At 41.6% G+C, this 12539-nt stretch overlaps 1 protein-coding gene and 1 pseudogene across 2 annotated transcripts in view; one reads left to right on the forward strand and one right to left on the reverse strand.

The window, feature by feature from the left end:
• The window catches only part of GAB2 (GRB2 associated binding protein 2), a 213465-nt gene that overhangs the window by 23290 nt on the left and 177636 nt on the right, over positions 1–12539 (forward strand). The gene's annotated exons all lie outside the window — the stretch shown is intronic.
• On the reverse strand, positions 8432–9810 carry LOC116563277 (annotated as a pseudogene).

Below are 12539 nucleotides of genomic sequence, written 5' to 3' on the forward strand. Positions count from 1 at the left end.
GTGGACTGTGGAGGGAGAGGGACACGATGGGAGCACATGGTTGGGGTAGAAGATATCATAGTATAGCTTCTTAATAAATCCTTTAATTAGCTTGGCACCGGTCATTGACTGCTGTCTTTACCTCGTAGGGAAACTCACCTCCTCTCTATCTTTAGTTGTGAGTTCTATTTACTAATTGTGGGACAACTGAAAAAGTCCCATTCAACATTCTCTTACATAAATACCTAATGGATTTCTGTGGTATTAAATATGATAATGCAGCCACATTGTAAATGCTCTATAAACAAACGGTAACTGTTAGACTTATTGCAGTGCCAAATTTATTTGATTCTTCTTCCGTTCTTGGATATTTTAGTCCTTTATCATTTTCTGCTGTTTTATAATACATAATGCTGTGATGACCTTTAGCGCAAAGGCTTTTATCCTTAGGATAAATTTCTACAAAGGAGGGTCTGATTCAGAGGGTATAGTTATTTGTAAGACTTTTGTTGCATCATGCCAAATTGGCTCTCAGAAAAGGATAGTTTTGGCTTCCCTGATCTTTCTTTGTTACATTTTAATTTTTTCAAATACTTGATAATTTGACAGGTGAAAAAATAGTTCCTTGTTTTGATTTGAATTTCTTTGATTGCTACTGAGTTTGAATATATTTTCATTTATTATTGGTTCACATTTTAAATGACTTGCTTGTTCAAATGCAGGGTACTCTTTGGTACACTTTTTTCGTGTAATTGGGAAAATTATGTGACTTCAGGCATTGTAATAAGGGAACTTGGAATAACTAGAGCGGGGAATCTCCAGCAGTATGGAGGGAAAAAATTGACCTGACCTGATCTTCCTGTTAACTCAGTAGCTCCCTTTTGAGACCTTTGCAGTTGTGATTCCATAGATTTCCCCCAGGCAGCCTTTTGATCTTCATTCAGTTTCAAGGCCTGCATCAGTGTCACATGCTTTGTGATACTTCCTGATATCCTCCTGAAGGAGATTTGTCTTCCCTTAACATCCTGCCTCTGTGCAGCTCCTTCCTATGATGTAGCAGCGTGACTCTGTTTTTAGTTTTGTCTCTTAATTATGGGGACTTATCAAAAGCAGTCACCTTTCTTTATTAACCTAGTGTTTGACACATAGGTACCGAAGCAGGAGATAAGATGGTGAAAAGTGTTGCAAGAAAGTGAAATAGGGTGATTAATTCCTCTTGGAATGGGGCAGTGTCAGAGGCCACAGAGAAAATAATTGAACTGAGTGTGAAGAAAGAGTAGGAGTTCATCTACAGATGGAAAAATAACATTTCAAATAATGAGAACAGTTTAAAGGCCTAAAGATGTGAGATCATGAATGTTGAGGAAAGGTATGTGAATGGAGAAGGATGAAGAGCAAGATTCAAGTGAGTCCCTCTGCTCTCCCCAGTACCCCTATCATTACCTTTGCCCACCATGGTCTCTGCTTTGTCCAAAGTATCTTCTCTCTCCCCTGCCTCTTTAGACTCTTATCGGTTATTCCACAAAGTTACTGAATACCTATGCATCAAGAGAAACAGGCAAAAATGGGTTCATGGACAACTCGGAATGGCATCATAGGAATGTTAACTCCATCCTGAAAAGCCAAAGGCCAGAGTAATGCCTTACCAAAATTCCTTTTAGACTGCACTGATTCTTCCTGACGACTGAAATATTTTCTATTACAGCATCTGTAGATAAAATAGATAACAATCAAAAGACTTACAATTTATTGAGTCCCCTCTGATGGCATAATGGCTTCTTTCAAACTAGGCTTAGACAAAGAAAATATAGTTTTCATATTTTCTTTTTTTTTTTTTTTTTGAGATGGAGTTTCACTCTTGTTGCCCAGGTTGGAATGCAGTGGCGCAATCTCGGCTCACTGCAACCTCTGCCTCCCGGGTTCAAGTGGTTCTCCTGCCTCAGCCTCCCGAGTAGCTGGAATTACAGGCGCCCACCACCATGCCCGGCTAAGTTTTTTGATTTTTGTGTTTCTTTTGTATTTTTTTTTTAGTAGAGATGGGATTTCTCCATGTTGGTCAGGCTGGTCACAAACTCCCGACCTCAAGTGATCTGCTGCCTCAGCCTCCCAAAGTGATGGGATTACAGGCGTAAGCCACTGCGCCCGGCCACTTTTCATGTTTTCTATAGCTGTCTGCTTATTCTCTATAAGTTCCCATCTTTGTTCCAGTTTCTTTTGCTTCAGAATACATCTTCAGTCATGATAAAGCATGCCCAAAACTTAATAGCAAGAGGTAACCTTTTTATTTTACTCACAGATTGTGTGGGTCAGGAATTCAGAGAGGGCATGGCAGGAGAACTTGTTTCTGCTCCCCAGTGTCTGGGGCCCTGGCTGGGAAGACTTGAATGTTTCAGAGTGACTTGACTGCTAGGAACTGTGATCCTCTGAAAGCATCACTTACATACCGTCACCAGGGTTGGGATGACTCAGAGGCTCTGCTTAGCTGCAGTTGTTGACAGAGCACCTACCAGTGCCCAGGCTTCCTCTCATGGCAGTCGCTAAGCAATCAGACTGCTTGCATGGTGCTCAAGGGCTCCAAGAGTGAATGTCTTAGTGACTAAGATGAAAATGTTGTGGCCGGGCACGGTGGCTCACGCCTGTAATCCCAGCACTTTGGGAGGCCGAGGCAGGTGGATCACAAGGTCAAGAGATCGAGACCATCCTGGTCAACATGGTGAAACCCCGTCTCTACTAAAAATACAAAAATTAGCTGGGCATGGTGGTGCATGCCTGTAATCCCAGCTACTCAGGAGGCTGAGGCAGAAGAATTGCCTGAACCCAGGAGGCGGAGGTTGAGGTGAGCCAAGACAGCGCCATTGCACTCCAGCCTGGGTAACAAGAGCAAAAACTCTGTCTCAAAAAGAAAAAAAAAAAAAAATAGGAAAATGTCATAGTCTTTTTTAGTGACGTAGCATTAGAAGTCTCATAGTGTTACTTTGTTCATGCTTGATTTATTGAAGGAGTCTCAAGTCCATTCAGATTCACGGAAAGGGAACATAGACTCCCAACCTCTTGGTAGATGGATTGTGAAAGAATTTGTGGCCATTTTAGTTATTATCTTATTTATTTTTTTATTTATAAGCAGAGTCTCACTCTGTCACCAGGCTGGAATGCAGTGGTATGATCTCGGTTCATTGCAGCCTCCACCTCCCACGTTTAAGCAATCCTCCCACAGGTGCATGACACCACATCCAGCTAATTTTTCTATTTTTTGTAAAGATGGTGTTGTACCATGTTGCCTAGGCTGGTCATTTTTTATAACTGCCACAATAATATTTATTTTTTAGGATAAAGTCTCCTTTGAATCTTTTCAAAGGTCAACTTCCTAATCAGGGCTCTTTGAGTAAATATTTCATCTTTCAGAGTACTGCCCACTCACTGTTTCTGCCTGGAAATCTTATTTGGTCGAGGCAGGGATTTTGTCTGCATTATTGATTTCCAGATCCTTGTCAATCTAGAACAGTGTCTGGCAAACTGTTGATGTTTAATACATATCACTGACTATGTAATGCTTACTATGTATTTGTGTGAAAGAGAAGAGGATATCTATGTGGATATATATATATTGGTATCTGTGTGGTATTTTCTACTTCATTATCCAATTTCTAATGTATTCCTGAATCACTTACTGAGACTCATTCTGCCTTTGGGAGTGATGTGCACAAACCCACTATTGGAGGAGATTGTGGTATTGGACATCTGTCTCAAAGTCTCCATACACTGAGAACTTTTTGCTCCAACCATAGGCCTCTATTGGGCCACCAGTCTGTTAGCAATTTCTTTTCTTTTTTTTTTTTGAGATGATGTCTCATTCTGTCACCCAGGCTGGAGTGCAGCGGCATGATCTGTCCTTACTGCAACCTCCGCCTCCCTGGTTCAAGCGATTCTCATGCATGAGCCTCCTGAGTAGCTGGGATTACAGGCATGTGCCACCACTCCCAGATAATTTTTATTTTCTTTTTTGTAGATGTGGGGTCTCACTATGTTTCCCAGGCTGGTCTCAAACTCGTGGCCTCAAGTGATCCTCCTGCTGTGGCATCCCAAAGGAACAATTCTTTTCATGAGGCTGTTTAAGGCCTCCTTATAAGTTGGGCTTATAAACAAATGAGAAATCACTTGTTTACAGCTTGCTGTTGTGGACTACAAAGTAATAGCCTTGCCAAGTCTGGTTTCATTTGTTTCAAACCCTTTGTAAACCAAGGGAACAGATGCAAAGTATCTCATTTTCATGAACTTCCATATCAAGGTTTTCTATTAACTGAATGTGTGATTGGTTAGCTTTGAGCCAGGGAATACAGTTCTCTTTTGTTATTGCACGTGGTGTGTGTGGTGTTAACATAAACTGTACCCTAAAGCTGCCTGGTCCTGAACTACTAAATTTATGTGGTGGTACATACAAAAGGCTCTGTGTTATGCTGAAAAGAACAAAGTATTATCTTATCCATGTACAACATTATTATGCAACAAATGTCTAAAATGCTTGCTGTGTGCAAGAACTTGGGCTAGGCATTAGGAGGGATAAAGGTATAACAAAGAGTGTTATTAAACTGATAATACTGGTAACCTGTGGGGGTTTGGGTGGCAAGGATGGTAAAAGGGGCCTCAACTTTATGATGTGTCAATTCTTCTTTTTAAAATAACAGCTTTGTTTAGACATAAATCACATACCATAAAAGTCATCCTTTGAAAGTGTACATATTCATTGTTTTCAGTACATTCGTGCAGTTGTACAATCATCACCACTATTTTCAGAACATCCTCACCTGAAAAGAAAACCACATGCTTCTCTCTGTCAAAAGGTAGAGAAGAACATGGAGTTGTTCTTCATGTCAGTCTCAGATGTTTCCCCCAAAGTGAAATATCATTTTTCCTGTTCTGATCTCAGAACATGTTGATTGAGACTCTCTCTTGGCACTTAACACATTCTGCCAAGAAACCAGCAGCATGAATACCTCTCTTCTGCTAGCCTAGGAGGACCGTGGGAGCAAAGACTAGGTCTTATGCTCCTAATTTACCATCTGTTGAGTAAATGCTTAATATGTACTCATTAAATATCACTTTGAATTCTATTAACATTTTTAGATTTTTTAGGTAGATTTCTAAAATAAACATCTTTTCTGACCAACACATCCCTAGTTCATTTCTCTGTTAGGTGGAGTTTCTCATTCTTCTGTTTCTACCCAAAGAAGTATGATTTAAAGCAAGGTAAGAGTCAACTTTCTCTGTTGCGCACTCGCTCGCTCTCGCTCTCTCACTCTCTGTCTCTTTTTAACAAAACAAAAAGTAAGCAGAATTGATGGTGGGAATAGAATCATTGCCTTTACTAATTTTGAAGTTATGTTCTCTAAGGATACCCAGAGCTCTGAGGCAGAAGGTTGCTAGAGAACATTTGGATAAAGATAAGAGAAAGTATGTTTTGGGAATATATTGTGAGCCCCATCTATAAACAATATGAGGCCAGCCACAGTGGCTCACATCTGTAATCCCAGCTTTTTTGGAGGCCGAGGCAGGAGGATCACTTGAGCCCAGGAGTTCAAGACCAGCCTAGGCATTTCCACAAAAAATTTTTTTAAATACCTGGGCATGGTGGCACATCTCTGTAGTCCCAGCTATCCAGGTGACTGAGGTAGGAGGATTTCCTGAGCTCAGGAGGTTGAGGTAGGATGATTGCCCAAGCCCAGGAATTTGAGGCTGCAGTGACCTGTGATAACACCACTGCACTCCAGCCTAGATGACAGAGTGAGACCCTGTCTCAAAAAAACAATGTGGAGGCCAGGCACAGTGGCTTGCACTTGTGATCTCAGCACTTTGGGAGGCTGAGGCAGATGGATCTCTTGAAGCCAGGACTTCAAGACCAGTCTGGCCAACAAGGTGAAACCCCATCTCTACTAAAAAATACAAAAATTAGCCTGGTGTGGTGTGGCACATGCCTGTAGTCCCAGCTACTTGGAAGGCTAAGGCACAAGAATTGCTTGAACCCAGGAATCAGAGATTGCAGTGAGCCAAAATCGCACCACTGCACTCCAGCCTGGACTCTGTCTCAAAAGAAAAAAATGCAGTCATAATTTATTATGCATTTTATGCATATATTGAGCACTTACTATAAGAGTACTGTTCTGTGCATTTCTTATGTGTTAGTTAACCTTCGCTTTTATTTTCTCCATTTTGTGGATAAGAAACTAAGGAATGGGACATTTAGGAAAATTGCAAAAGCTGTCTCCCTTAAAATTAACCAAATTTTGACTCCAGGCAGTCCTACTCTAGTACCTAGTTGGTGTCTCTATATAAAATGAACTCAGTTTGAATCCTGACTCTACTATTTAATAGGAATATAGCTTTGGGTAAGTAATCTAATCTCTCTGAGCCTCATTTTTTCTACATGGGGTAGTTGGCAGATTGTGAGTAAAGCTCCTTATTTTATTGTGATTCTCTTCTGCCATTTATTTGTGGATTTTTCCTGCTAACTGTGTACAGTCTGTCAGTAGCAGGATATGAGAGTAATGGCAGATTTCAACTATTCGGTTATGTAATGATTAAGCAATTCTACATAATCTTTTCTGTTATGTTAACAACTTTCTTTCTCAACCCACTGAGAGACCACTGTAACTGTGGACTTAATTCTGACCAAGTGGTAAGGATTTTGGTGATACATACTTGAAGAGAACTTGATAACGTGATGGTCAGTTTAGTTTGTTAGCAGTGAAGAGCAAGAATATTGTATCCTAGACTTTAGAAATGCGTATTTCAGAAAGTTATCTGAAGACCTTGACTGATGCTAGTACATCTAGAGAAGATGACAGCCTAAGGGATCATATGGGAAGCATGCCAGATAAGGAGTAGTTGGAGCCTCAGAGGTCATATGGTGTGAGGGAAAGAAGAGTTGTTGTTTTTTTTTTTTTTTTAAAGAAAAGAAAAAAGATAATCCTTGCAGTGGCTCACACAGAATCTAAAGTAGGAGGACTGCTTAAGCCCAGCAGTTCTAGGCTGCAGTGAGCTATGATCTAGCCACTGCACTCCAGCCTGGGTGACAAAGTGAGACCCCACCTCATTCATTCATTCATTCGTTTGTTCATTTATTTATTTATTTTTGTAACAAAGTTCTGTTTAATGTCTAAATCTAACATGAAACATGTCATTTTCATTTAAAAGTATAATTTTATGAAATAATAAATACATAGAAATCTTGGCCAACATTTATAAACCAGGATCTGACATAGATGTAAACCCATGCTTTCCAAATTCCTTTGATATCACATTATCTTTTCGTAAGAGATAATCACTGTGGCCAGTAGGGAAGAGAGGAAAACCAATAACATCTGTAAACAATTTCCATCTGGCCTGGCTTTAACTGGGGTCAGTACTCTAAGCCATATGACTTACTTTGCTCTGGTACTTCAGGATGTTCCCTCCTGATATTAGCTGTACACCAAAGCTAAGAGATCTCTGGGCTCTCCTTGCCATTCTCAATAAATCAGTTTTGCGAAACCTCCAGGCCTTCTTGCAGAGTATTCAGGCATATAGGGTTGTGGCTGATCAGCCATAAAGACAGGCTTCCCTTTAGGCTCTGCAGCAGTATGGCACCAGTTTGAGAGCCTCCATCCAGTGCACATAATGAAAGTCAGAAAAAGACCACACCACTTATATGTGCTTTATACAAAGAAACAGATACCTGGGTGAGAGCCAAGACTGCCTCCCTCATCATTTCATTTTATATGTCTGTGTTGACAAAGTCAGCAAGAGGAGAGATATCAAGTGCTCACAAAGTCCCTAGGTACATCCTTGTAGTCAGACCTTCCTTTGCTACTTCTAACTTCTTGACAGAAGACATTGTGATAATGGGTACTCAGGAAAGAAGCAACTAGAATTGGGTACTTCTCCCAGGGCAAACACTGAATTCTCTTTCTGTTACAGAGTAAAGTTCCCTGAGTCCTGGTCTTGGTTGTTCACATAGATAGAATGATAGCTATTGAAACTGTTCCCAACTTAGTAATTCTCTCTTAACTCCCTTGAGAGGGCCCAGGTACTCTTATTTTCCATCTCTCCTAACAAAGAATAAAGAATGAGACTAAGAGTCTTGACTATCATATATCTGTCAAGCACCTGATACCTGAAGAATTTAGATGACTGGGGTTGGGAAGTTTTGAATAACGGGATATATACATATAAATAGATAGGCAAAGATATCTCATAGCTACATTTTCATTTTTTTATTTATAAAATACTCATTATGTATCAGTCTTGTGCTAGGCACTGAAGATGTACGCTGAATAAGATAGGTTAGATTCCTTTTTGTGAACTATAACATGTACCCCTCCCAAATGTTCTATTGATGACAGATTCCTATCATTGGGTGCCTTGTAATTTTGTATTCTTTTATCACTTCTAAGGTCAAGCTCCATATGGTTAACTTTCCTCAGTTTAGAGACATTGGACATGCTTCCCATCTTCTGTGGAGTTTCTAGTGCCTAAGAGGGGTCAACTGCCTACTAAAGTTTCTCCTGTGTATGCTACAAGTATAAGGCTGCTTACCTGTGTGAGTTCTCTGGTTTTTAATGAGGTGGGATTTGTGAATGAATCTTTTCCACAATCATATTTAAAGGGCTTCTCTCCTGTATGAATTCTTTGGTGTGTGTGTAGATTTGTGTCATGACTGAAGCTTTTCCTACGCCATGAGGATCTGTATGGGTTTATTCCTTGATGTGTCATGAAGTGCCTATTAAGATCTGAACTCCATCTAAACCTCCTGTCACATTGTTGACGTTTTTAGGGTTTCTCTTCAGTGTGAATTCTCTGGTGCTTAATAAGATCAGAGCTAACTCTGAAGCTTTTCCCACAGTCCTGACATTTAAAAGGTTTCTCTCCTGTGTGGCCTTTTCCATGAAGATCCATAAGTTTTGGAAGCTGTTACTTACAAGTTGTAAGTTTCTTTCTTCTTTGGAAAAGCTTGATGCCATTCTTGTACCCTGTGTGTATCACCATGATTTTCCCTGCCCATTGTTTTCTGGGCAATTTTCACTCTGGTCTTTTTTGATACTTTGCATCCTGGTGTTTGTATTTCAGATGCAGAAACAGATACAGGATAATCATTTCCAGGGTCATTTTTTAGCTTTAACCCTAGAGAGATGACAGTCTCATAGATATATCCTGCATTACATCATTGTAGAGTCTTCTTAGGAGGATCCGATAATTGCCATTCTTCCTCAGAAAAGTACACAGCTACATCTTCAAATGTCAACCAACTATGGGACTCAGGCCAGATGAGCTCAGATGCTGTCTTCCAGTCTTTGGTGCTTTTCTGCCCAGAAAGGGCTAAAATGTGTTGGACATGCATAGCTCTTTCATATACAGGCTGGGTTTGTGTGAGAGTATTCCAGCCCAGCTGTTCTTGTAGTACCCGGTATGTATTTCAGTATTCTTTTTGGAACAGACCCATTGGTTGGGGCTTTGCTGGCTTCCACTTGAAGCCTGGGGCCCACTGCTGTTCCTCCCAAGAGCACTGCCTCCTTTCCCAGCTCATGGGCTGCAACCCCATTCTTTGTTTCACCAGGTTCTCTCTGCAAGTGTTCCACCAGGACCAGAGCCTTTTTGACATGCTGTGGATGATGCTTCTGCACCCAGTTCTGGGTCTCCTTGGGCTGAATGGTCAGGAACTGCTCTAGCACTACCATTTCCAAGATCTGATTTTTTAAGTGGCTCTCTGGCCTCAGCCACTGATGGTATAACTTCTGAGGCTGGGGCTGGACATGGTGGTCCCATGTGCTATAATCCCAGCACTTTGGGAGGTTGAGGTGGCTGGATCATGAGGTCAGGAGTTAAAGACCAGCCTGGCCAAAATGATGAAACTCCGTCTCTACTGAAAAATGAAAATTAGCCAGGTGCAGTGGTAGGCACCTGTCATCCCAGCTACTCAGGAGGCTGAGGCAGGAGAATCGCTTGAACCCGGGAGGCAGAGGTTGCAGTGAGCCAAAATTGCACCACTGCACTGCAGCCAGGGTGACAGAGTAAGACACCCTCTCAAAAAAAAAAAATTTCTGAAGTTGGTTGATAGCCTTAAGCGGTCCAGTTGCTTCATAATATTGGAAGCTCCAGAAGTTCCTGCGAGCACTGGTCAGAACCAAGACTCTCTATTTGTGTGCTGTATTTTGTACTCTGACTGGAGTTCTCTTTCACAGACCTATTAGTCTCCCACACAGCCCCCATATGGGAGTTCAAGCATGCATCTGCCTTCAGCTCTCTCATTATCATTGGCTCTAGGAACAGTTTTACTCCTGTGTGTGACATTGACACCCACCTGGTGCCACCTTTGACAAATGAGGGTGCATCAGGTTTGGTACAAAATCAATGAATAGACCTTTTTCCCAAGGACATGTCAGTCAGCTCTGGCTTCCCTGGAGGCCACTTTCCTCTTCCTCTGCTCAACTGTGCCTCTGTTGCCACACCTCACTGCTGCTCTGGGCCGTGAAGCTCTCCGCTCCTGCGCCACTGGAAAGCGATGTCAGGAAAGCACACGATGCCTGGCAAGTGAAGGTCCAGGATTTTGGGAGCCTTGGAAAGGGCCTTAGAAGATCACTTCCCCCATTCAATCCCTCCACCTCCTGGAGACCTTACCCTGACACCATTTCTAGATCGAGGTCTGTGGCCATTCCTTCATTGAATTAATGAGACAGGGTCTGGCTCTGTCATCCAGACTGGAGTGCAGTGGCACAATCTAAGCTCACTGTAACCTCTGCCTTCTGGGCTGAAGCCATCCTTCCACCTCAGCCTCCCAAGTAGCCTGCATTATAGGAACACACCACCAAGCCTGGCTAATTTTTGTATTTTTTTTTTTTTTTTAGTAGAGACAGGGTTTGCCATGTTGCCTGGTCTCGAATTCCTGGGCTTAAGTGATTTGCCTGCCTTTGCCTCTCAAAGTCTTAGGATTGTACATATGAGCCACCACACCCTGCTGAGACCCCACTTCTTAAAAAAAAAATGTAAAGAAAAAGACGTTGTAGCTATGCTGTTCCTGTGTTTTAGTGTTTGAATTAATGAATTTTTTAATCTTATGCCTACTTTTCCTGGAAATGGTAGTATTCCCTACTTGCCAGGCATGACTTACAGGCTTCTCTGGAAGATTTTTCTTTTTTTTTTGAGATGGAATTTTGCTCTTGTTGCCTAGGCTGGAGTGCAATGATGCAATCTCAGTTCACTGTAACCTCTGCCTACTGGGTTCAAGTGATTCTCCTGCCTCAGCCTCCTGAGTAGGTGGGATTATAGGCATATGACACCACACCTAGCTAATTTTGTATTTTTAGTAGAGACAGAGTTTCACCATGTTGGTCAGGCTGGTCTCAAACTCCTGACCTCAGGTGATCCACCCACCTCTGCCTCCCAAAGTGCGGGGATTACAGGCATGAGCCACCGTGCCCGGCTTGAAGATTGTTTTCCAAGTCAGACAAAGGATACACTAAATGTGTTTTCTTAAAAAACGTTAGCATAGGGAATCTGAAAGGCCACAAACCTTCACCATGAGTAAACTAATCCTGGCTCATAACCTCTAGTTTTGATCTCATACTGTTGATTTTTAATGGAGTTCCTTGTTTTAGTAACAACGTAAATGCTTTCTGCTCCCAAATCTGCAGGGACTTTATTAAAATTGGAGGAGCAATATTTGACAGTCTTTTGAACATTTAGAAAAATAGGGTTTATTGTGGCTAAGTCTAAAGGGTCTCATGGTTACAATTGACTGAAAAGGAAGGAATGCATTGCCTTCCAAGTGTGGTGACTTGTATGGGGCTGCAATACACAGCGACTTACATAACTGCTGTTCTTAAAAGGTCTATTAGGCATAAAAGTGTAAGTATCCCTATTGTTATTTACACCAGGAAAAAAAGCATAACTCAGGTCTTTGAGAATCCAGGAAAGCCTTGTTTTAGAGTATTGTCCCAGCAGAAAAGGGACAAGGAAATGTAGGCTTTTACTGAGTGCCTACAGGATGCCTCTCACAGAGGATGTAAATGATACCGTCCTTGGCCTTCAGGAGCCAGGTGTAGAAGGAAATCAATCAATCAGTGGTAACTGAGAGCCACTGACATGCTGCAATTCCAACATAAACCAAGTGCCATGAGAGCACAGAGGAGGGTACAGCTAATTGGGAATAATCAGAGAAGGCTTCAGGGCCTGGTTTCATCAACCAGGTCTCAAGGGATCAGTAAAAGTTGGACAAGAAGAGAACAAAGGTATTTCAGCCAGAGGGAAAAGCTTGTGAAACTTGTTCCTGACATACTGGAATGATCAGAATGGAGCTGATACATAGAGAAGTGGTGGGATTAGCACCAGGGTATGAAGACTCTAGTATGTTATGTGAAGGAGTTAGAGCTCTTGTTCTTTAAGCAGCAGGGAACTGCGAAGTGTGTAGGTTTTAATGGCCTGACCTCACACGTGTGACACAACTACCTCTGGTTCCCTAATTAAATAATTTGAGAAATACTCCATACTACATTTCTTTTTCATGATGACTATGTACATAGCTACACTGGAGG

The sequence above is a fragment of the Sapajus apella genome, unplaced genomic scaffold (assembly GCF_009761245.1).
Source record: "Sapajus apella isolate SASKATOON/1434 unplaced genomic scaffold, GSC_monkey_1.0 scaffold34, whole genome shotgun sequence".
Taxonomy (NCBI): Eukaryota; Metazoa; Chordata; class Mammalia; order Primates; family Cebidae; genus Sapajus; species Sapajus apella.